At 33.5% G+C, this 27,684-nt stretch overlaps 1 protein-coding gene across 1 annotated transcript in view; it reads right to left on the bottom strand.

Annotated features, from left to right (window-relative positions):
• The window catches only part of LOC148303747 (uncharacterized), an 80,436-nt gene that overhangs the window by 38,156 nt on the left and 14,596 nt on the right, over positions 1-27,684 (bottom strand). The window lies entirely within an intron of this gene.

Genomic DNA, 27,684 nt, shown 5'->3' with positions numbered 1-27,684 from the left:
TGTATGATGAAATAAATTATATACTCGTATATACACAGCCCTGGTCATATGTATGTAATAAAATACCTAGGTACCTACCTATACATTTTATTAAGTACTTACAAATAGTAACTACATAAAACAGTTCTACCACCAGATGTCGCATGCGTCGCACTGAATAAAACAAAAGACATCAGATAGAAAAAATATAATATTGTTAACTGTCAGAATCAGTTAGATAGAAAATTATTGTAAAGATTAATTAAGAATAAACTTTTATTGTCGTTTCTTTAATTACAAAGCAACACATTGTTTATTTTATTATTATACACCCACTTTACATATTATTTACACCCAATTTACGAAGAAAAATATTACCACGTTATATGTATTAGGCACTTACTAAAGAATTGGTGTATGTCTTTTAATACTGCAATTCTTGGAATTCTTGACATGTCGAATAATAAATAAAAATCAACGGATATGAATCTGAATAGGCCTACGAGTGTGTGAGAAAAGCGGATACTTGACACGTTTGGTGATGTAAAGGCCAATGTCAAGATAGATCATTAACACGCGGGTCTAGTCACCATTCCCAGTGTTGCCGCCCTGACGCTAACTGGAGATTTCACACCGCAAATGCGCAGAGCGGTTAAAATTTAATATCAAATCACACGTGGGATCAAATAAATAAATTACTATGAAGAAGACCCATTGTTTAGGAAGAAAATTACGAGTATTATCGTTAATAAATATTAAGGTTTTTGATTGGGTGTAATTTTTAGAGTCGATGACACTAGGATGTATGTAGGTTCAGAGATACAATGGATACTTTTTGACAATTTTATTGATTTTTAAAAATAAAAATATAAAAAAATATTTTTATTTTAATGTTTTTTTTTTTACTCAGTTCCTTTATATACTTAAATTAACAGAATAAAATTTTACCTGTATACTACCACAAAGTGACTGCCGAATCAATTAATAAAATGAGACAATTTTATTATTATTTATTTCAGACACTGGATGAAATATCAATACGGCTGAAATATCAATTGACGTATAGTAGATGTTTATGTAAATTTCACAAATTCTCTGCTAAAATTCAACTCCCATCAAAATTACAACTAACATAGAAAAGGAACCCTAAAAAAGTGCATACATACATCCTTCGGAAATTAATGGAAGGAATGGATGTTAAGTCGGGTTGTAGTCCCGTGGTTAGCGTCGCAGACTCTTAAGTCAAAGTTTCTCGGTTCGAACCCACTCTACCTCAATTTGATACCTATTTCTAATAATGAGCCGCTTAGGCTCACAGAAAAAGAATGAAATTGAAGTATTTTTGTAAATAACAAAAAAAATGATAATGTTTAAAATAAAGAATAAAATACTTAAGCCAGTACATTTGTGATGTTTGTGATTGAATGCAATTATACTAAAAATCCCACGGTTATAGAGTATAAGTAATCGGATACAAGGAGGCGTTGAGAATGCTATGAAAATGACTCTTCATTGTATGTATACATGCACATTTAATTTTATTGCATTCACAATTTTGTAATTGAATCAAAACAAAGATATCCATAGAAAATTTAAATAAAATTGATTTCTTTGCAAATCACAAAAAATACATCAAAGGTGTACTCTCAAAAATACATTAAGGAAGCGACCGGCTGCGCGAGAAGTCACACGATTCTGCGTACATTTTTTTAGAATATACATTAGAATTTAATTTAAAAAATATATATATTGAAAAAATAATTTTACATATTTTTAAAAACTCCTTACCTTTCAATAACTCTTTTCTTTTTAAAATCATATATTTACTTCGAAGAAAAACTTATTTTTTCAATACAAAAACGGTGTTTTAAACAAACAAAAAAATATGTTAAATTTTACCTGGGTCAAAAGAAAATTAAGTTATGGGCTATCGAATATCCTGTCTTAAGTGCAATTACTTATTTCGTAATACATACTTGTTTATATGAATGACTTGATATGTAACTGTCCAGTAAAATTCCCAAATAAAATAAAATAAATCGAGAAAAGTAGCGATTACCATCCCAATCGAATAATCGAAAAAGTAACAGTCACCCATTAGTCACGTCCCTACGAGTCGAATCATACACAAGAGACTGTCGTCAAGTTTTGTGAGGACGACCACCAGTCAAGAATCGGAGAGAATTTTAGAATTAATTACGCACTAAGCGGCCTGTCGCTGTGACGGCGACGTGCGCTAGTGTGCGCATATGTGCGCACACACGCGCGCAAGGCGGTGTCGGTGCGTGTCTGTCTGCCCTTCCGAGCTGTCGGAATGCACCGCCGAACCGGTCTTCCAACCCCCCCCCTCCTCGCCCAGACGGTCCCCTCACTCACACTCACCCGTCGAAAGGACAAGACGGTCGATCGAAAATCAAATGAGATCTTGTTCCATCGATCGATTCGCCAGTCGAGATTTTGTCCCATTAATTGATTCGGCATTCACTTTTTGGTAAATACGAGTGTCTATCCGTTTTTAATTTGAATTGAGCTTGGTAAATAAGATTATCTATCCGTTCTTAGTTTGAATTTTGTTTGGTATTTACCAATATCGAGTATCTATCCGTTCTTAATTTGAATTTTGCTCGGTAAATACGAGTATCTACCCGTTCTTAGTTTGAATTTTGCTTGGTAAATACGATTATCTACCCGTTCTTAGTTTGAATTTTGCTTGGTAAATAGGAGTAACCATTCGTTCTTAATTTGAATTTTGCTTTGTAAATACCAGCGTCCATCCGTTCTTGATTTGAATTTTGCTTAGTAAATACGAGTAAATATACATTCTTAATTGATCTAAGGCAAAGGACGATCAAATTAAATATATATTTTTAAATTTCACAATACTTGGTCATTACACCAATTTCTAAAAATCTACTGTCACACGTTTTTCGATGCATTCTGCGTCATTTTCAAACCCAGTAATGAAGCAGAATGCATCGAAACGATTTCGAATTTAACAAAAAGTGGTATTTACCAAGTAAAACTTAATAAAAAACTCGTTATTTAATCCTATCGCCCATGCCTAGTTTCAATGTATTTACTTTCGATTCGAATATACGTGCACATACATATCGGCTGTCCAAATTTAAAACACAGTAAGGGACATTTTTTTGTAGTACGTGTTTTTTTGCATTTATGGACTAAGTAGACTTTACTTAATCCAAAAATGCAAAAAAAAACGTACTACAAAAAAATGTCCCTTACTGTGTTTTAAATTTGGACAGCCGATATGTTGGTTCAACCACAGGAATCACTATCTTGCATGTATTTACATACTCCCAAGTAATGTGATGCCTCGCCTTACTTTAAGTAAACAAACACGAACTGCGTACATCATACTATTTCCGAGAAAAATGTGTTCCCCATCATCGACTTGCATAAATGCAGCGGGCGCGTGATACAATCGCGGACGTCAATTCCCGACCGCGTAAATATAAATAATACTAAAAAATATTACTAATTTTCAGAAATCACGCTAATATTTGACCATATAAGGAAAAATCTATACTAAAAGAGCTCAGACTGATTATTATTCCCTGCATCGTGTCCTCATTCCAGTTAAAAAATTTACTTGATTTTTTAACCGTTAGAGTGCTGAGAATCGATATGGCGACATTGGTAAACTTTGCCAAAGGCTTGATCGTCGATATACCGACGATAACTCCGGTGTATTTTGGCCATCAAGGTGGGAGGTTGTGCCGCAGCGTGCTTGTTTTTTAAGTTGTGATTCGTCAATAATATTCACAAATAAACAAGTTATATTTTTTTTATTATTAAAAAAATAGATTAATATTTTTTGGATAAAAACCTATTGTTTTCGCCATCACAATGTCCAATACATTTGGCTATTTTTGCAAAATAAATCTTAAGCAATTTTAGCAGACATCGGAAAATATCTCAGTACTAAAACGGATAAATTACTATCGCTCTGTATCCTATGTGCTTTAAATCAATGCAAACGCAGCCTAGTATCTTTAGGCTAAACGGAATTTTCAACGACAATGTGTTAACTGTGTATTTAATATTTTTTGCACTTCATCGTCGCTTTCATTCGTTCGAATAACATGATTTTAAAACATTTTGAGTGTGTCCAAATACTTTTTCACACATCTGGGAATTCTAATAGGCTGGTTAAGTTATCACTTTACACAAGTGAAATATTCACCATTCTACCCATGATTGACAACCACACTACTCAACTTTTTGAAATGCCTAGATATATGGTCAATCTAGACACAAGTACACATGAGTTCACAACATCCATGTGTGTTGGACTATACAAAATCAGAACTCTTTAATTTAATTATTTTTACATACTGGGAAACGCCTGAAAACATATTTTTTTTATGTAGCTGATAATTTGAGCAATTAAAACCAGACCAGAAAAAACTAATTAACTCGTCTCCTATGACGATCTTTGATTTTTTTTAAATAACGAGGAAAAGAAGGAAGCCGATCTCGTATTGTTCGGTTTTTGATCGAATAAAACAATCGCTAGTTATTTCGAAATTTACAATGCAAGGGCATTTTTTGTATAACCTTCACCGACGAATCACGTACTTTGTTTCACTATAAACCAAAACCTCGGCCTTCAATTACAGGTAGGATCACTTAATAACTAAATTCACAACACACTGATATCTCAACACAGATAAAGAAGTATAACACAAAAAAATATTTTTAGTAAAAATAAATTAAACAACAAACATAAAACAATGATTAAGGAAAACACTTCAAACAACGCATCATTTTCAAACACCGAAAATGGTGCGGAATGCATCGAAACACGTGTCACAGTAGATTTTAAAAAAAGTGGCATTTACTAAGTAATACATTAATTAAAAATGGACAGATTTTACCACAAAGTGACTGCCGAATCAATTAATGAAGTTATTTCTTCAGTTAGCTTTTATTACATTTAATATAAAATATTGTGTCGGGCTGTGGCCCCACGGTTAGTGTCGCGGACTCTTAAGTCAAGTTTCTCGGTTCGAACCCATTCTACCTACAATTTGATTCGTATTTCTAATATTGAGCCGCTTGCGCTTACAGAAATAGTATGAAATTGAAATATTTGTGTAAATAATAATAACACAAATATTAATCCTTTAATTAGAAAAAAAACAATTAATTTAACATTATACAGGTATATATTTATTTATTGTTTCGGCATTAACTTTGTGGTAAGACATGTTACAATGATTAAAGAAAACACTTGTTTTTTACCACTTGAGTTTTATTATAGACTACATGTTTCAGAAGTTAAACTTCCATCATTCAGGTCTGTATTATACAGACCTGAATGATGGAAGTTTAACTTCTGAAACATGTAGTCTATAATAAAACTCAAGTGGTAAAAAACGAAGTGTTTTCCTTAATCATTGTAACATGTCTTACCACAAAGTTAATGCCGAAACAATAAATAAAATAACAAACATAAACATTAAATAATAAGTGTTAGTCCCTCTCCAAGCACAAGAGCTTAGTCTCTTTATTGGAGAGAACTGCATTATTAAGTTTAGGATTGTAAAAGTAGAAATGTCTAGAAAATGAATTAAAATTAGAAAAAAAACTTTTGTAACCATATTAAATTAAAAACATATGCGGAACAGGGCTAACGACCTGTCGTAAGTGATCACTTAACACACGAGTTACATTCACCATTACACCCAGGATTGACAACCGCACCGGAAGTTGTATTTATCCTTCAATTGATTCATTCTTTCGCACGCGAGTTCTCAGCACAATCTGTGGTTGAGTTGTTTTTTTAAATTTTATTTAACAGAGACCTTCATGAAATGTATGTAAGATTATTTGAAAGTCTTGATGGAAGTCTGGACATTATAAATGCCCAGATTTACATATTATTCTTTATCTATGTTGAGATGTAAAAAAAAATAACATGAAAAATAATTCCTATAATTGGAGATAATCCAGATTTGTGAACAAGTATTTGGACACAAGCAAAACGTTTAAATATTTTCATTTCTTCACAAGCATTGTGAAATTAAAGAAATTTTGTGATTAAAAAATAAATAAAAATTATTTTTTTCCATTGAGACTTGACTGAGCCATAGCGACGCATGGCCAGGTACAGCTTGTTTCCAAGAAATAATAAATATGTAATAATAAAACATACAAACATTATGTTTTATTATTACATATTATTTACAACATTTTGAGTGTGTCCAAATACTTGTTCACAAAATCTGGATTATCTCCAATTACAGGAGTTATTTTCATATTATTTTTTGACATCTCATCAAAGATGAAGAAGAATATGGAAGTCTGGGCATTTATTTATTATCTCACCAATAGATGTCTCTAGTGAAGTTCTAGTGATTCATGAACAAGGTTTCTAAATTGGTTCATATATATAGAACTTCCAAGAATTTGAGTAGTGTGGTTGTCAATAATGGGTAGAATTGGTGAATGTTACACGTGTGTAAAGTGATCACTTAAACCAGCCTATGACGGTCGTAGGCCCCGTAAATGCCCAGACTTCCATATTCTTCTTCATCTTTGATGAGATGTCAAAAAATAATATTACATATTATTAATACACATTACATTAAAGTTCATATTAATATTTACATTCAAAGCGATTTTCACGAATATTGTACGTACGTTCATGATATATGATGTAATAATTTTGTAGGAAGAATCAACCATAAAATATATTATGTAACACATGATATGAAACGTAATAAGAGTAAGAACTAGCGGAAGGTGAAATGTATGAAATCAATTTTATTTATCGGATACAGGAACAACATATGTAGAACAATGTGTTTCTGAGAGGCTTACTGGTGTAAAGGAAGTGAATATAGCGTGTTAGGATGTGTATTTATTTATTTTGTTATCAGATTTACATCCGCATGAATACAATCGAAGCTACTGAAGAACCTTCAATGAATTATCACCTGTATAACTCAATAATTGTTTTTTTTTTGTATAAATTTGTAATAATCATTTCGATTCGTATGAAAAAATCAAAACATTTATTATATTCAAGTTTTGTACTGACATTTTTTGGTGGAACTGCATTTTATAGAATTAAATAATAACTAGATACTTATGTAGTTTTTTTCCACATGAATTTTATTTGACCAGCAATCGGGTTTGGTCGTAACCGACATCTGACTAACTGAATAACTAACCCAGTCTGATGGAAAAAAACGACATACTTAGTTGTTATTTTATTATATCAAAATATATTTATTTATTGAAGATGACTGTAACCAAAAAGATAGTGATTTAAATATAAAATATTATTAGCACTGCTTTTTAGAGTTGAATTGAATTTTATTATTAAAAACAGATAAAAATAAAAATTGTGACAATTGTCTCGGCCATAAAAAGGCGAAATAATAGCCGCAAATTGGATTTTTGTGTTTTTAATAATAATATACAATTTCATTCAAACCCTTATCCGCACTCCAATGGTGCATAGGGCACTGCATCATTAAACGCAGTGTTATCTTGATCGTTAACACATGAAGGAAAGGTGATCAGCCCTCCGCTTCCGGTACCAGTCCAAGGTAATATTGAATACATATAATAGTGAAAAAATCAATTATATTTATTTGACCCCCCTGGGAATCGAACCCGGGACCTCCAGTACGGTAGCCGAGCGTGCTGACCATTACACTATGGAGGCGGACGAAAATACAATTTAGTAGACTCTAAAAATCAGTGTTTGATTTTATTATTTAAACAATACATATATATTTAAAAAAAAAGGACGTGAACTGAAGTGCGGCTCTCAGCGCTGCCGGTCGCAAACTTAATTATTTTTATTGCGAGTAAGGCCTTAAGGAGTGCTACGGATTTATTGACAAAGTAAATACCACAATCCTTCTGACGATAGAGATATGGCTGTGCCTATACTCGTAAATTAGGAGTAAATACGTACATGTGTCGTTGACTAAGCGAATTGTGAATCAGTGTTTATGCGGATATGGTGTCGGTCTTATGTGGAAACGTTCTGTTAAATCGAAAGTAAACAGTACTCGAGAGAATTTGAAGGAAGTCGAGGAAAATCCGAATACAGTGCCAGCTGGCTAATCCAAACGTCATCCCCGTGTTTTGAGAAAAAAGGATTTTTCTTCGATATTTATTTATAAAACTATATGAAAGAAAATTGTTTAAATTGAAATATTTATTTGTTATCTACATACATACTTATAAATACATTCCTTTAAAAATTCATAAACATAATTCACATATATTTTTTTGCAGAGACCCACCAAGCCACCTTGTGTGTCTTGTCGGTGGAGTTCTTTTCACATAGATCTTTTTACAACATTTTGAGTGTGTCCAAATACTTGTTCACAAAATCTGGATTATCTCCAATTACAGAGTTATTTTCATATTATTTTTTGACATCTCATCAAAGATGAAGAAGAATATGGAAGTCTGGGCATTTACGGGGCAGCGACCGTCATATGAAAATGGTATTTTCTGGCGTTTCTCATGTGTGTGATTATAATCCAGGATTCGGATCTCACATACTGATATAAGAGTTTCTGCTTAATAAAAAGCTTCTTTACATCTCACCAATAGATGTCTCTAGTGAAGTTCTAGTGATTCATGAACAAGGTTTCTAAATTGGTTCATATATATAGAACTTCCAAGAATTTGAGTAGTGTGGTTGTCAATAATGGGTAGAATTGGTGAATGTTACACGTGTGTGAAGTGATCACTTAAACCAGCCTATTAGATCTTTTTATTGTTTTTCTCTATTTTAACCTAATGTACAAAAAAAAATCAATTTTACAATTTTCATAGAATTTACTCTTGATCATTTAACCATTCCTTTATTTTGCCTTTGTTTCATATTTTATTTTGACCTATAACCTCCGTCGGCAACAAATTAAAAATGTTTGGAACGATATATTGAAGTGTTCTACTCTCATACATGTAATCAAATTAGACAAAGGCGAATGATACGACCTATTTCAGATCTACCCACCACTATTATCCATTTATGAATAGATCTTTTATACATAGTTTCATTATTTGATGTCTTTATGAATAATGGAAACAGGTAATACAATTTTATTGCATAATAATCTATGTTTCTTTTGACCAAGAAAGGTATGTGTTAGGTTTTGTCAGATGCGTTTCTGTGTTTTGGAACTTGTGGTTCTATGTACGTTACTATAAAGTGTGTAAATTGTAATTTGTGTGCTTTGCTGGGATGTGCTTTCTTGTGATAGTAATAATAATAATAAAACCTTTATCCACACCCCAATGGTGCATAGGGCACTGCGTCATATAAACGCAGTGTTATCTTGATCGTTTACACATGAAGGAAAGGTGATCAGCCCTCTGCTTCAGGTACCAGTCCAGGGTTATGATATTGAATAAATATTGCAGTGAAAAAATCACTTATATTTATTCTACCCCCTTGGGAATCGAACCCGGGACCTCCAGAAAGGTAGCCGAGCGTGCTGACCATTACACTACGGAGGCGGACATCTGACATTCTTGTGATATCTGAGAGTAATTATTATCGTCCACAGTGTCTCGTCAGTTATGCATTTTGCAGCGATCTATATTGAAAGCTGTCCAACCGCATTCCCAAATCTCAAACAGAAGCATCTAGGCTTCGTGACAGACTTTTTCTTTCAAAGCAATTTTTTTACTAAGTATGAAATGTATTGAAAATGTGAAATAAAATTGAGTCCTGATTTTACTGTGAATTTACACTTAAAAGCTTTCAATATCCCTGCCACTGCCAATCTAAATAAATACAATTTTTAAGTTCACCACCAAATTTTCTAGAAGTGCCCCGGTGTAGGCAGTGAAAGGGATTAGTATTTTACGGTGATCTGTTTAATTCTGTATTATAATAATAAAGTGTTTTTTTAGTCGCATATCAAAGTGGCAGAAAACAGTCTTTCCCTCTAATATGGGATGCCGTCGCATGTTTAGAATTAATAATGTCAGCCTAGGGTGAAGTGACCTCTCCGCCAGATTGGCAATTCTAATTATATCCATGGTTGCCAGGTTGCAATTCTGATAATACTGGTCAGCCATATAGATTCATATATCTGCCAGTGTACATGAAACCGACGGAAATAAGTATGTCTCTGTCACATATCATGTTTTCATATGTAATCATTATTTTCGCTAAGAATTGATCAAGGCGGCTCAGGGTGAGAGACCTTTCTGAAATTTCGCCAGGTTGGCAATTCTCAATATATCCATGGTTGCCAAGTTGCAGTTCTGAAAATATCGGTCAGCAATATGCATTCGTGTGTCTTACTTTACCAGACATAAAATATTAATATGATATTCATACAGGATTTCACCGACTTGACCGCGATACGAAATTTAATCTAATCGTCACCATATCCTTTGGTGACCAAAGTATTATCAGCGCGTTGATTCTAGGGCATGTCGGTTTTCCGCTTTCGATAGCGAATAATCGACGTTTATTGCGCACAATTTAATTTTTAATTGTTAGTAAATTCGACAATTATTGTTTTCTTTCGATGCAAATCTATGCATACGATAAGATATGCACAATGATGTGGTACATAATATGTCTAAAAAAATAATTTCCAATAAAAAAATAAACAGTGATAATAATTCTATAAAACAACGGAGAATAAACGAATAGCAAAATGCAAAACAAAACAATTCCAATAGAAATTAAAATATTTGGGTACCAAATATTTCAATAATCTTCCTACACATATTTAAGATCGAAGAAAAAAAAAAAAAAAAAATTAAATGCCTAGTACACATCGCTCACTCCTTCCAACAACGTCACATATAAAAAATCGTCAATTTTCAGTTGTGCATGTTTTCGGAATGCCCACAATGTACCATATCCCAGCAAAAGTGGCATATTTTTAACCTAATATTTACCCGCTACAGGGCAGAAAGTGTTGTTTTTGTATTTTGAAAAAAAAGGTTTTGTTTAATTATTTTTTTAAATATACTAAATATTTTTCAAATGGAGAAAAAACATTCAGGTTTTACCTAAAAAGATCTATTGCACATTAAAAAGTTCAATAAGTGGCTTGATATTTATTTTTAATACATTGTATTATATTTTTAAACTTTAAAAACGTTCTCCTGAAAAATCAAGTTTTTTGTTTTATGACGTTCTTGAAAGGAGTTTACGATATGCTCTTCCGCTACAAATTCTACAAACCATATTTGCACATATGCACAAACGATTGCGATATCTTAGAAACATGTGTACACATTATATATTTAACAAGAGTAACATTTTACATTTTAGGGTGGAGCTCGGCTGTAAATAACTATAATTAATTACAATTCAAAACACCCAATTAACTGAGCAATTACTTTCACGTGTTTTAATTTATAAACAATTACCGCAGAAAAACGCAATCACACACTCTTTGAATATAAACAAAAAGTGCGAACGAGCGAGAATTTCGTATAGGAACGCGCGTCGAGCCGAGAACTGAATACGGTTTTGTACTTTTGTATTAAAATATAGTTTTAAAATACTAGAATAAATTAATAAATTGTCAAGGTGAACGATTAAATGGGTTAACTGTATGAACACGTTTCGAAGTGTTAAAATAAATAAGTGAGAATTTCCAACTCTTTTGGTCCGTTGGTTCTTAAATTTAATTAAGTGAGAATTTGCAACTCTCTTGGCTCTTAAATTAAAGAAGTGAGAACTTTTTATATCACTCTGGACAAGAAGCGCATGGCTGATCATCTTGCCTTCATGCAGTTAACGATCAAGATAACTCTGCATCGCTACAATGCAGTGGCCTATGCACCATTGGGTGCGAATAAGGGTAAAAAGAAAAAAAATCTTATAGCTATTAAAAATACAGAAAAATGTTCTTCCTATTCATCATTGCATTAATTTGTATACAATCGTAAAAAGAGCTCAATCGTAGAGTAAAAATAAGCAAAAATGGGCGTGATAAAAAACATCGTAAAATCAGCAGAATGTGAACAAGTCTCTTCTATCTAATTATGTATAATTTGTGCATGTATGCTCAAAACAGTTTGTCATTTTAAGTAACTAATTGTGATGTAGCGTGTTTGTACACTCCCCTCTTGATTATTCTAGCTTATCTTTCAATCGAGACGTGAAGAAAGGAAAATAAGTCATATTCAAAAAAAGTGTATACTATAAAAATAACAATAACAAAGCAATTTGTTATGGAAGGGTAGATATGCAAAATACTTTTTTTAAAGCAGAAAAGAGAAAAAAATCAGGTCTCACAATATATTAAGGTTCCACTGTACATTTCATTAAATTTATTTATTCTACCAGAAAATGGTTTATTCATCCTACTGATGACATATCGCTCACTCCTTTCAACAACGCCATATATAAAAAAACTTGATTTTTCAGGAGATCATTTTAAAAATTTAAAAGTAAAATAAATGCATGAAAAATAAATATGAAGACACTTATTAAATTTTTTTACTGTGCGGCAGAACTTTTTAGGTAAAACCTGAATGTTTTTTCTCCATTTGAAAAATATTTAGTATTTTTAAAAAAATAATTAAACGATGCCTTTTCTTCAAAATTCTAAAACAACACTTTCTGCCCTGTAGCGGGTAAATATTAAGTTAAAAATATGCTGCTTATGCTGGGATATAATCTCACCGAAAACCAATTCCAATAAGTGTTTCAAAAATGTGCATTGTGCAGACAACACGTCTGGCTTCTCGCGCAACCGGTCGCGTTTTTTGAATTTGTAAATTGATATCTCCCCCTTACTGTTACAAATATTTGTGCCTCAAAGAGTTCAATTTTAAAACAACTACAAAAAATTGATTTTGACCACATTATTTTTCGTACTATTTGTCGTAACCGGTTGGAAAAATAGTATTAAAAAGTGGTTTGGTTAAAAGTTGCTGTTTTATTATTTTTACAAAGTTATAAACTATAAAATGTGCCACAAAGTATGGGCCTAAAACGTGAATTTAACTAGTAACATTTGCACAATCACACCCAGAAAAATAAACAACAAACTCACGACAAAAGCGCATACAAATTATGACAATATACGAACAAAAAAAATCCGTCGGGATAATGTAATTAGACCTTGTGGGATCGAATTACAAAATGCAGTTTCATCAAGTACGAGGAAACTGGTTGCCGATTTCGTATCGGAATCGCGAGCTGGATACCGATTTTCGCTTGCGGTATGGTCTTGTAATGGTGGCCGATCGAAAATATTCAGCTTTGGTTAGCACCTGTCAGCTTTAGACTAACCCACCTTGTCCGCGGTCGTTGATTCCCAATATTTTCAACATACACGCTCCAGTATTGGCCGGTTCCATATCCAATTACAAAAAATAAATATCTATGATTAAGTCTCAAAATTTCGCAAAATGAAGAGAGCAAGAATTTTACAATTAACAGATATCAAAACATGATGCTGTGATTTTTTTGAATTACCTAACGTCTAAGTTACTCTGACATCTAGCTACGGCTTATGCAACACCGCTTATCATGGACCTACATAAGCTTCAACTTTATAAGTTTTATAGCCTATGCCGAATTGTGAGTTGATTTACTATTTATGTTTTAAATAATTACAATTTCATGAAATATCAAAGTGAACATTTTATATCTTTCTTTTTTCACATGCAACGAAATGTGCCCAATAAACGTGACGCGTCCTTGATATTTCACTCTCAAATTTCTTCCAATTATCGAATCCTCGCCTTGGATTACACTTTAAAAAAATTACATAGCGCCATTTCCTTAAAACACTAACTGAAGGACACTTATATTTTCACATTCACGCTATCTTTCATATTTAAAATCAATTCGCCGCCTAAGAAGTTTCACTTCAATAAAAAAATGGATAAAGAGCAAAGCGAAAGCAGCGCGTCAACTGTCCAGCGCGGTCATTACCCAAAATGGCCAGAACGCGATGATCATATTTTCCGGTGTAATGGATTTGAATACACTCGAGTATGTGCCGTGTATAGTAGTGTACAATGCATACATCATGTATGCCTGTAACGGGTGTTGACTCCGCCGGCGAACAAATCTCGCACGTAAAAGGCTAAAATTATACACCCATGTGTGTATTGTACGCGCGCTGCGTATTCTTCAGTTGGCCCAACGGATTCGGATATAGACGAAATGTGGAGGTCCTCACCAGAAGGTAACATTTTCAATATTGCACAAAAAATCCTTTAAATGCAAATCTGCTCTGTTTACTGTATTCTATCGAAATCTTAATTAAAGTTGCGATAAAACGTGACCAATCCTGTGTTAAACTAATATGAAATCGTTAAATCGCACCAAAACGTAAAAAAAAATACAAGCTAGAATTCCTGATTACTTAAAATCATTTATATTGGAAATGTAACGTTTTGGTGAGGACTAGATTCAACTGCGCATACATCTGGAGTTATGTCTAAATGATCTAAACAAATCTAAGACCAACGACTTTTTCTGAAGAAGTCGTTCCTTGATTGTATCGCCCGTCGAGGTTGAGATTCCAAGATATAGCCCTCAGCTTCCACGATTAATATGTATTGTCGTAGTACTGCGAGACGCAATTAAAGTGAACAAGGAACATGATCGAGTAAGTGCAGTCAAGGATTTTTGCCCGCAAGTTTACACAATGTCATATCCTGTATTATATGAACATACGTGACTATAAACTACATAAAATGAGTAAATAGTATTACTTATCAGAATGAGTAAAAAATATCATGGATACATATACGCCGAGAACTCACATCTGAAAGAACGTGTCAATTAAAGGATACACGCAAGATTCGAAATTTGAGTGGTGTCAATTTGTCAATTAATGGTGAAGGTTACACTTAGGCCAGCCTAAGACAGATCGCAAGCCCTGTAAATACCCAGACACCGATATTATTCTTCACATGCACGTGTTACACGACGTGTGTCAGGTTGTGCTCCCGTGGCTATTGTCGCGGACTCTTGAGTCAGAGTTTCTGGGTTCGAACCCACTCTACCACAATTTGATACATATTTCTAATAATGAGCCGCTTAGGCTCACAAAAATACTTTGAAAGTGAAGTATTTTTGTAAATAATGAAAAAGGAGAACGAAACACCAGTCCAAATTCTCTATAACAGTGACGCACTCGCTCGCAAACGAAGTCACATCCTTGGAGGACCTCTACTGGACTCCGAGAAGGTGAAGCTCTTACCACCAGGTAGGTCGTGAGTTACATGACTCATGTAGGTCCTTTAGAGTGAGCTTTGATATAGAGGGAGGTCACAATATACCTAATATAGTCGCAGTGACATAAGGGATGCAAGATCCCTTGACGTCATATTAAAAGAATGTAATAATAATAAAAACACAAAAATTACTCTTTTTATAAATAACAAAAATACATACAAAGTGATCACTTAACCAAGTCTACGGTATGGTGGTTGTAAGCCCTAAAAATGCCCAGACTTCCATATTCTTCTTCATCTATGTGGAGATGCCAAAAATATAGATTATTTTTATGAACCATTCGAAATGATACGACTCTGCCGTCGGAATGCGAAGTCACTCTGGCACATTCCTGTTTTTTTTTCTTCTTTCTTTTCTTTACTTAGCGTGAACCGGTTTAGAGCTTTGCCAAATATTGTGCTAACCGATAAACGTAAACAGCCGCCATTAAAAGTTCCACTCTCGGACCGATACAGCATAACGGCATTAAATATCTGAAGACCTAACACGCAGATAATAAGCGTAACGTTATCCGCAATCATCCGACTTCACACGGCCGAAATTTTACAAGTTATCGAGAGAAATATAGTTAAATATTTGCACAAATAAAAAAATGTCTTCTTTCTCTCTTACAAAATTGTTTTTTTTTATGCAAATGTCAGATTGTAGTAATCTTATTTTAATGACCTGATCTAATGTGTAAAGGCAACTAGCCGTAACTCAAGTTGCGGCTGTTTGTCGCAACACGACTCCAAGCATTCTTATAACTGGCCTCTATCATACAGCACATTCAGGCAGTCAGTACACCGAGCCATGCGCTCCATCCATGGTTTCGGATGTTCGCTGATGCTCGCCGCGAGCGATGTTACGACGTTATGTTACGACGAAATGCTGCGGTCAGTCTCCACCTTCAGATTAGCTCGTTATGAACTTCAGGAAGAGATGAATAGTGAAATGACGCATTCGATCACGTTCCAAGCGAACAGACTCAATTGTTATTCACGCAATGGTAGCGGACATGAATTAGTATGTGGAACATTCATAATGCCAGTGACAATACTGGTAGCACACATTCTAATAATATAACACACGTATTTACATATCTCCATATCCAACACGTGATAATCACGAACGTGCGTACGAAGGAACACAATCCTGAATAGAAACGTGGGACAGGGCTGGGTATTGATAAGGACGGATAAATTACAGATATAAAACATTATACGGATTAGTAAAAATCCAGTTACAACGCCATAAAAGTGTCGGGTTGCGGTTCCGTGGTTAGTGTCGCGGATTCAAAGTCAAAGTTTCTCGGTTCGAACCCACTCTACCACACTTTGATACTTATTTCTAATAATGAGCCACTTAGGCTCACAGAAATAGTAGGAAATAGAAATATTTCTATGAATAATAAAAACACAAATATTTATCTTTAAAAAAAATCTAATAATCACGCCGCTTCTTCTCAGGGGTAGGCAGAGAGAATAGAACGCCACACCAATCTGTCTTGGCAAAAATTTCTCACCTTTCCACATTCATGCACCTAATTATGCATACCTGCCTACATAACTACTGACCACGTCATATTTTTTTCTTTCTTAATTTTTTTTTGTATTTCACAATACATTATAATTACAAGTGCAATTTAAAAAATCATGTCAAGTCTTCCTCAGTCATCCTCTGCTTCTATTTTCAACCACATTCACATGCAAATATAGTTTCTTCCCCGCAGGGATAGCCAGAGAGTATAGAACGCCATATCTGTCTTTGAAGACAATCTTCGCCTCTCCCACATTCACGCATCTCCTCATACACACCCACCGATTATTCCGACTCCCGAACCTGACCCCGTATAAGTCAAAGCACAAAACACATTTTTGAAATGAAACTAGTCTGTTTTTTTTACCGAACACAAATTTGTATACTCGTATTAAAATAGTAAATGATAATTTAGATAGAGCCTAAACCGATTGAACAGACTATACGATACTGGGAGCACTCGCCGAACACGAGACGACCGGAAGTATTCACGATAAAGTTGACACTAAATTGAAATAATTTTGATATTTTATGACACTAAATCAAAGAGAACTAATTCATCCATGCCTCAAACCAAATTTAAGTGCAAAAATCATCCATAGGTGTTGATATAAGTACGTAAAGTTGAAAAACAACTATGCATGCGATGCGCAGTCAACGGTACTTCTGTAGAAAACGACAATAGATGCGATGCGCAGCTTACGGGTTAAATGCAACAAATTTCGCTGACGACTAAGTCAACTCAATGATAAATTAATTAGCAAAACACAGCTGATTGAGTCCTGCAGTGAGCAGTTATTGATTTGACCTCAAATGACTGTAAATGACAAATCGTTACACACATCAAATGCATTCATGTGCACAGAGGAAATACTGCATTTATACAAACAAAGAATGACACCAAACTATTTGCATGAATAAAAATGTAAATATAATATTTTGACATCTCAACATAGATAAATAAGAATATGGAAGTCAGGGCATTTTTAGGGCTTACGACCGTCACTGGCTGGTTTAAGCGATCGCTTTACACACGTGCGACATTCACCAATTCTACCCACGATTGAAAACCGCACTACTCAAATTCATGGAACTTGTAAATAAGTATATTGTTCAAATACCAAGCATAGTGCTTGAATTCAATAGAATTTCACTAGACATCTATGGCGAGATGAGAGAATCTTTTTATTAATCAGAAACTCGATCCATTGTATGCGAGGTCCGAATGCTGGATTATATTCACACACTCGAGAAATTATGGGAATTTTTTTTTTAAATATATGTATATATATATATATATATATATATATATATATATATATATATATATATATATATATATATATATATATATATATATATATATATATATATATATATATATATATATATATATATATATATTACTTTTAGTTTATAATTTGACCAGTTAATTTATTTACAACATTTTGAGTGTGTCCAAATACTTACTACTAATCATAAGTCTGGATTATCTCAACTTAGGAGTTATTTTTTAATTATTTTTTGACATCTCAACATAGATGAAGAAGAATATGGAAGTGTGGACTAGACTAGAGTCGAGATGTTAATAAACAATGTGAAATATACATGCTGCACAAAAAGACGGAGGTAGGTTTTATAGCTAATAAAAGATCATTAAAATTTGCCCATTTAAAAAACATGATTTAGAGAATGTCAGTATATAATTTCTCATATCATAGGCTCGCAAAAAATCTAGAATATGGCACTCAACTTTCTACGTGTCGATTAAGTGTTCTTTTGATATCATTAAGTCGATCTCAGAATGTTGGCTTTTCGCGAGGTAACTCTTGTGCTTGATAATTTGTAATGTGTGTCAAGCTTTTAAAATTTCGTTTTCTTTCCATTAGGCTGAAACGCGAATGCTTACGTGGACAGCTGGAAGAGAAAAAATAAAGAATTTAAATATCTGTAAAGGCAGTCCCTTGTGACCCGAAAATGCCAGCCAAGCTTAGGGGAAAAGTCTACCAAACGATTGTCAGACCCACACTCCTCTATGGCTCCGAATGCTGAACGATGTATAACACATACTCTAGGCAAATAGAAACTGCTGAAATGCGAATGCTTAGATGATCAGCTGTAGTGTTCCTTAGAGACAAAATAAAGAGTTCACGCATTCGTGTAAGCCATCAATAGAAAGGCAGAGGAAAGGCAATTGAGATGGTTTGGGCACATAGGACGCAGAGCACCTGAACATATTGTGAACCAGGCGATCGTCGTGGATTTTCCTAGAAAGACATCTAGAGGAAGATCAAAAATTCATGGATGCTACAGAAATATAATGTGAGTCGAAGGTATGGCCTTCGTGACGTTGTGTATGATAGAGGAACCTACAACTTGAGGATGAGGAGAGTTGATCCCAACAGACTAAAAAGACGATAAATTGGGATGGAAGGCCAGGAAGAAGATCAACCAAAAACAGACTAGTGATATTGGTCAAAACGTTTGATACTATACATAACTCTTTGCAATCAGAGGGTAGATAGTACATGAACATTAAAAAAAACATAAATAACAAATTGATAATATAAGATAAATTGATGAAGGAAGGCTTAGGAAAAAGGGAATTTAGAGAAGGAGGTAGAGGAAATAACTAAGGGATTAGGGATATATAGACGGGTTCCAATTTTTTTGGTGAATGTTACACATGCATAAAGTAATCATTTGAACCAGCCCATTCAGATCTTTAGCCCTGTAAACTTCCAGACTTCCATATTCTCATTCATCTACGCTGAGATATCAGTATATAAAGTGATGTATATCAACATCGTACGAGCGTGCATGACCGCCGAGCTGTTTTTTTAAATGTTTATTTTTCTAGCAATTTGCATAGCAAAACAATAAAAAACCAAATAGAAAAGAAAGACGTCATGCATTATATAAAAACTCTTACATAAGTATTATATTATTGGAGTGAAATTGTTTACTTTTTCTTCTCTCTACGCTCGGTTAGACAATAAATATGGCGTTTTTAATTTTTCAAATTTTGTTATACATATTTTAGCCTACAACTGTTTACTAACATAATAAATCTAAGAAATTTCTAATAAAATTCATTTTTAATTGGATATCTATCAAAGTAAATTATGAACAGGCATTGAATACTGTAATTATCACCTAAATATCGAAAAATCTTTATTATATTAGAATGTAGCGGTAAATATTTTTTATTTGTATTGCATGGTAGATGTCTTAATTTGAGATGAAACATCTATTGTTTTTATACGAAATAAAATGGAAATCTGAGAATCCCAGGGCTTACGACCTTCCAAAGTTGTATCAGTAAAGTATCGGGTGTTTTGAGGTCTTATAAATATTAATTAATTAATTTATATATATATATATATATATATATATATATATATATATATATATATATATATATATATACATTTATATATATAAATATATATATATACATATATATATATATATATATATATATATATATATATATATATATATATATATATATATATATATATATATATATATATATATATATATATATATATATATGGAAAATTGAGTATCGGCTGTTATAAACACAAAACGAGTCTTACACAATCCTTTATAGGTGGAGTATGTTAAATTAGATATTCTTCCCGAGTGATAATACCCTATTCATAAATTGTTATTAGCTAAAAATGAATTGAATGATTAATTAAAATGAATATAAAATGATAATACTCAAGTTTAGTTTTGCAAAATATGCGAGCATCGATGTCGCCGTGAAAGTCAGGCGGGATGATGAAAATTATAAACGTTTTCGTTATTTCAAGTCCATTAAACCATGGTGGTTTCGCCTACTAGTATTTAGTACTTCATTCAGAATACTCTACATCTGCGACAATAGTGAACTACGATATAGTTTTTTTTTTAAATATGAAAATATAGTAGTATTAGAAATAGAAAAAATAATTATTATTTATTAGTAATAATAATAGAGTACATATCTAAAGATGACAAGGTTCTAGTCAAACCCGGCTGGAGGAAAGTACCAAAAAAGAATGGTTAAAAACAAAATTTTAGTTTAAATTTATGAAATAATAATTTTTGTTACATAAAAAAGCGACCACAGAAATTTTACTTAAGTCTACAGTTTACCTGATGAGGGAATGATTATTCCGAAATCAGCAGTCGTCAACTACATTCTTAAAGTGGTATTACACAAAGTGAACGATGAATGATACGGAGAGTGTTATATAATCATACCACAAAGTTAACAATGCTTTTAAAATACAAATAACTATATACTTAAGTATAATGTATGTATGAAGGCGTGTTGAAACTATGTTTTTTTTTAAATAAAAAGGTCGTGATTTAGTAAGGATTAATGCATTTTTGAAGGCGTGTTTAAACAACGTTTTTTTTTAATTAAAAGTTTATAATTGAATAAGACTTTGTGAAGGCGCATATTCAATCTGTTTTTTTTTATATAAAAAAGGGTGAATGGATTTATGCAGGCAAGATGACACTATGTTTTTTTTAAATTAAAAAGTTCGTGATTTAGAAAGGAATAGTGCATTTATGAAGCCACGTTAAAACTACGTTTTTTTGTGATTTAGTTAAGGGTAACGCATTTATGAAGGCATATTCAAACTATGTTAAAACTATAGGTCAATTTATGAAGGCACGATGAAACTACGTTTAAATTAAAAAGATAGTTTTTAATTAATGTTTTACTTAGTAAATACCACTATTTCTTAAAAATCTACTGTGACGTGTGTCGATGCATTCCGCATCATTTTCAAATACCGTATGCTAATGAAAATGATGCGGAATGCATCGAATCACGTGTCACAGTAGATTTTAAGAAATAGTGGTACTTACCAAGTAAAACATTAATTTAAAATGGATAGATTTTACCACAAAGTGACTGCCGAATCAATTAGTGAAATTAAAAAGTTAGTGATTTAGTAATGGAGTGTGTTGCCGTTTGCCGTCACAGTGCCGCCCGGGCGTGAATGAAGTATACCCGCGCGGTTCGGTATGCAGGCAGCAGTAAGGACTCGGCTGATTGAGCAGCTGGAAACAGTTTCAATTTCCTCATTTTCTCCGAACGCTTCGGGAGGTACGAGCGTGTGGCGGAAATGCGCTCGCAGGAGGAGACCCAACTGACCGTATTATTGCTAGCTGCGGCGGCAGGGCGTCTCCGTACGGCTATTACGGGCGATACGTAATGTAATAATCGACCGGGTAATACTCGACCGGGTAATACTCGACCGAGTAATAATCGACCGAGTATTGGTCAACTAATCAACCAGCCGCAGGGAAGGGTGAGAGACATAACCGACTCACAAAGTCTTTCTTTCAGTGATCATTACTTACTTATAACCCTTATCCGCACCCAGTGGTGCATAGGGCACTGCATCGAATTGACGCAGTGTTATCTTGATCATTACTTACACGAAGGCAAAGTGATCACTCTTGCGCTTCAGGGTAATATTAAATAAATATTACAAAGTAAAATCACTAATATTTATTTTCACCCCCCCCCCCCCCCCCGGGGAATCGAACCCGGGACTTCCAGCACGGTAGCTAAACACGCTAACCATTACACCACGGAGGCGGACATTATCATTACGCGTTCATTCATTATTCAGTGATCATTGTACGTTCTATATCATTATGCTACATAAGGACCGCCGTCCATTTAATCATCACATTCGTTTGAAAATGCCATAACTAGGCGAAACAATTATCACAGTATGAATTTTTGTGTTTTTTTTAAAAAATAAAATACAACTTAGTAGACTCAAAAATTTTTTGTTTGATATATTATAAAAATTAATACATAATTTTATTATACTTTTATTATGATTCACTGTTTTAACTTTATATTCCGTTTATTAAATGTGTTTATTATTATTATCCTAAGTTTAATAACATTAATTAACTATCCTAACTTAATAAGTTATACTGTATAAGTTATACTAGAGTCTCCAGTCTGATGATGTCGGTAACGACGAAACCCGGTCGCTGGTCAAATAAAAATAAAGTGGAAAAGCTAAAAATATTGGCGCGAGTGTTTTTGCCTAGAATTTTCACTCATGAATTACATGAAATTATAGTAACTTTAAACATAAAGAGTAAATCCACTCACAAGTAGGCATAGGCTATGAAACTTATAAAGTTGAAGCCTGAGTAGGGACATGATAAACGGTGTTGCATAAGCCGTAGCTAGATTTCAGAGTCACTTGGACGTTAGGTAATTCAAAAAAAAATATTGGTTTTAATCTAATAATATATTAAAATGCAATTCCATCACGAAGTGTCAGTGGATAGTATAAATCTACTGTATGAGTACTTAAACTATGTAATATATTTTGTACAAATTTGCTACGGCCGTTAATATTATAATAAAAAATATTATGATATTTTGTTCGTTAATTAAATAAATAGAATTCATAGCATTATGTGATTGGATAATACAAGATAATGTACTGTGTAGTTTTATCAATACAACTCAATATGAACGACTGATTTAACGCAGTAATGATAATAAACTATGGAAACAATGGAAAATTCTTATTCAAAGGAGTTGCATTATACATCCGTCTATATCCATTGTCTGGGCATGCAGACAGACTACTGATTGACGATCTTCAACGATTGTTGGCGACTAGTACTTCCAAAAAAGTTTAAAATAAACTCCTAAGATTTTAGTTGTTGTATGCTTTGTCCGCCTCCTTAGTGTAATGGTCAGCACGCTCGGTTACCGTTCTGGAGGTCCCGGGTTCGATTCCCAGGGGGGGGGGCAAACAAATATAAGTAATTTTTTCACTCTGATATTTATTCAATAATACCCTGGACTGGTACCTGAAGCGGAGGGCTGATCACCTTTCCTTCATGTGTAAACGATCAAGATAACACTGTGTTTATATGAAGCAGTGCCCTATGCACCATTTGGGTGCGGATAAGGGTTTCATTTCATTTTATATGACGCAGTGCCCTATTCACCATTGGGGTGCGAATAACGGTTTATTATTATTTTATTATTAATTTTAGCTGCCGACATTTAAAAGTGGGATCGTAGTAGAATTTTCACCAAAAAAAGTAGACATTGGATTATTTTCCACACTTCAAAATGAATAAAGGATTTTGACATCTCAACATAGATGAAGAAGAGAATGGAATTTTAAAGGGTCCCTTACGTCAGGATTAAAGAATGCAATTCCAGTCGTTTCAGACACTATCTCGACAGTTTGAGTTTTGAGTGCATTAAAAAAATATTGAAAAAAAAACATTACGAACGAGGCTGCGTTCGCTTTAGGTTTTTTGCCACACGGGTCCTGACCGTTCAGAGCGGGCAGGATACAGATGTTAGGGCTCGACTCAACTCATTTTTCTAATGCTGTATATGTAAAAAGCTAAACAGGTTTCGTGAGTTCGTGAATATCACTCTTTTTATAACTTCTTTTTAATACATATTATTCTCAAAAAAAAATACTCTGTTCGGCAAAAAAATTACGTCACTTCGCTTAGCAAAAAAAAAAACGCGATGAGTTTAATACATTCTGCAAGATCGGGCTGAAATGTGTCACGTGATACTTACAATATATGCGTAGAGATTGTACGGAAAGCTAATATTTACATAGTGGCATATAGATATGCATAGCATTAGTACGCTATAAAATGCTACGTTAAACATTAACCCCTTGCTATCCGCATTAAAATATAATATAAAAAAATCTCATACAAAATTTGAAATTCTTTGAATTGATTGGAAAGGATTGAAAAACAGAAAATTACAATATTTAATTTTTTGGTATATTGGAAGGTTTCAAGAATGTATAAAGTAAAGATATTAAAACTCACATATTTAGATGGGATCGAAAACCGTAGTCACGAAAAACGCGAGTTTCATGGGAACACTGTGTTTCGAGTTTGATAAATATATATAGAAGTTTCGAGAATTTGAGTAGTGTGGTTGTCATTCATAGGTAGAATTGGCGAATGTTACACGTGTGTAAAGTGATCACTACAATCACTACAACAGCGTGCAAACAATACTACACGTCACTACCTTAATACTAGTACTACTTATATGTAGTTATAAGTGTGTGAATAGTACTATGGTAGTGACGTGTAATATTGGTTGCATGCTGTTGCAGCGATTGTCCTGACGAAGAGACGGGTATGTCTCAAAATTGGTGGACAAAAAATCTTGGTAAGTGGTTATATACTTAAATTACTAACATTTTTGTAAAAAAATATAAAAGTAGTTAATAATCCTTTTTAAAATACAAAATATGTTAAGCCAAATTGTAATCTAATGTTAGACGATCTTTATTTTGTAACGAGTTTATTTATGTTCACTTAAACCAGCCTATGACGGTCGTAAGCCCAGACTTCATCCATATTCTTCTTCATCTATTATGAGATGTCAACAATTTATATAAAAAATATAACTTTTGGAGATAATCCAAATTTTTTAAAAGTATTTGGACACATTCAAAATGTTGTATATATATATATATATATATATATATATATATATATATATATATATATATATATATATATATATATATATATATGTTGTGTATATATCGCTCACTCCTTTCAAGAACGTCATAAATAAAAAAACGTGATTTTTCAGGAGAACGTTTTTAAAGTTTAAAAATATAATACAATTTGTTAAAAATAAATATCAAGCCACTTATTGAACTTTTAACTGTGCAACAGATCTTTTAAAGTAAAATCTAAAGGTTTTTTTCTCCATTTAAAAAATATTTAGTATATTTAAAAAAATAACTTAACAATACATTTTCTTAAAAATGCAAAAACAACACTTTCTGCCCTGTAGTAGGTAAATATTAAGTTAAAAATATGCCTCTTTCGCTGGAATATAGTAAATTTTCTGGGCATTCCGAAAACATGCACAATTGAAAATTGACAATTTTTTATTTATGACGTTCTTGAAAGGAGTGAGCGATATGTGTCGGGTTCCGTTCCGTGGTTAGTGTCACGGACTCTTAAGTCAGAGTTTCTCGGTTCGAATCCCCTCTACCACAATTTGATACCTATTTCTAGTAATGAGCCGAGTATTTGGACACACTCAAAACGTTATAAAAAAATCATGCAGTATGTTTCCTTGAAAATTTATTGTCTAAAAAAGATCTAGTGAATGGATTGCGAATTCGACGGGTTGGTTTTATTATTTTATATTTAAAAAAAGGTTACGGTTCAAAAGTGTTAAACGGTCGTTATTAACGGAAATCGGCTTTCAAATCCACAGAGAACACTCTGTATATAGACTGAGTGTGTATACGTCAGATTCATGGCAATCTAACACTTGGGCACAGCTACCCGAAGGTTGACCGCTAAGGTGACTAGTCGAAATACTCGATCTGTTTGATCAATCAATTCTCTAGTCTCTCTCTCTGCCTCCACGCTTTCGGCTGACCCAAATCTCTAGAAAAGCCAAGTACGAAGCGATCGCGCCGGCACAATTGGTAAATCAATGATTTGCTAAATTATTACTTGGCAAGGTGATGAATGTGAAAAAATGAAGATACCAGGAACGGAACCAAAACAGAGGATATCGTGTGGCGTGACTCATGAGGCAATGGGCAGGACATATTGCTAGATAGGACCTCACGAGATGGATCCCAGCTTTCTTTAGTATAGAGACCTTGGGAGAACAAAAGAGGCGTCGGAAGACCTCAAGAGTTAGTCCGACGACATGGTCGCTGTGGGGGGTAGAAACTGTTTTTTTTTAGATGGGAATTGTATTAATTATTTCGATGCTTATTATGTACAAGGTTTAAAGATCATTAAGTGGATTTTAGTTTTTTTAAACTAAACTAAACTAAATAATCATGTCATATTATTATTATTTATTTTTTGACATCTCATCAAAGATGAATCTGCCCAGACTTCCATATTCTTCTTCATTTTCGATGAAGAAGAATATGGAAGTGTGGGATAATCTAGTAACTCAAAAAAAAATGAAAAATACTCCTATAATTGGAGATAATCCAGATTTGTGAACAAGTGGACACACTCAAAATGTTGTAAATAAATATGTTTTTATTTGAATCTGTGTTGGAAACAGGAGGGATAATCTAGTGTGGGCCAGTCGTGAACTTCTCAGTATTTGCTCATTGCTGGGAGGAAACCACGTAAAACTCCTCGGTAGAAACTGGCTGCAAGCAGCAACCGACCGAAAGAAATGGATAGATACGGAAGAGGCCTATACCCAGCAGTGGAGGACAGAGGGCTTATGAAGAAGATGAATGAGTGATAATCATAAAAGGCAAAATAGAAGGTCGACGACAGAAGACATGTCTCCTTGCTCGGGAATAAACGAGATAGGACGGGGATCAGGAACGTCGAGGAGATGTTTAGAGCTGCCAAAGACGAGGACAATTACTCTCAAGTGATAGTCGTGACACAGACAGAAGAAAAATATGACAAATGTGTACATGTGGCCGAATGCGAGGTGGTCGCGATAAAAGCGATAAGTATCGCGCGTTATCAAATCGATTCAAAACGGATTCCGGCAGGCAATTGTTGCAATATCTCAACAATTTCTCGCCGATATTGGGCAATGACACGATAGTGAAATTAAAAAAAATACGGTGAAATGTGAAAATATGACGAATTTACGTGGAATTACGATTTGATTTAGTGTTATTTTATAAAATCTTATCTTATCGCCTTAAAATAGACGGTCTGCCTCAAGGAGTCGCTAGTGTTTCGAGCAATTACGCGTGACATCATCGCAACACTCCGGTATGAATATCGTGATTTGAATAATATTTACTGGTAAAATTGAATATTTAAACCAAACACTGATGTTTAGAGTCTATTAAACTGTAATTAACCATTTTAAAAACACATAAAAGATGACAATTGTTTCGCCTTGTTATGGAATTTTCATACTACTTAAAAATGAGAGTTTG

The sequence above is a fragment of the Brachycentrus maculatus genome, unplaced genomic scaffold (genome assembly GCF_059751285.1).
Source record: "Brachycentrus maculatus isolate JH-2025_06_01 unplaced genomic scaffold, ASM5975128v1 h1tg000351l, whole genome shotgun sequence".
Lineage (NCBI taxonomy): Eukaryota > Metazoa > Arthropoda > Insecta > Trichoptera > Brachycentridae > Brachycentrus > Brachycentrus maculatus.
Note: the sequence above shows the minus strand (reverse complement) of the source record. Positions and strands in the feature narration are given on the sequence as shown.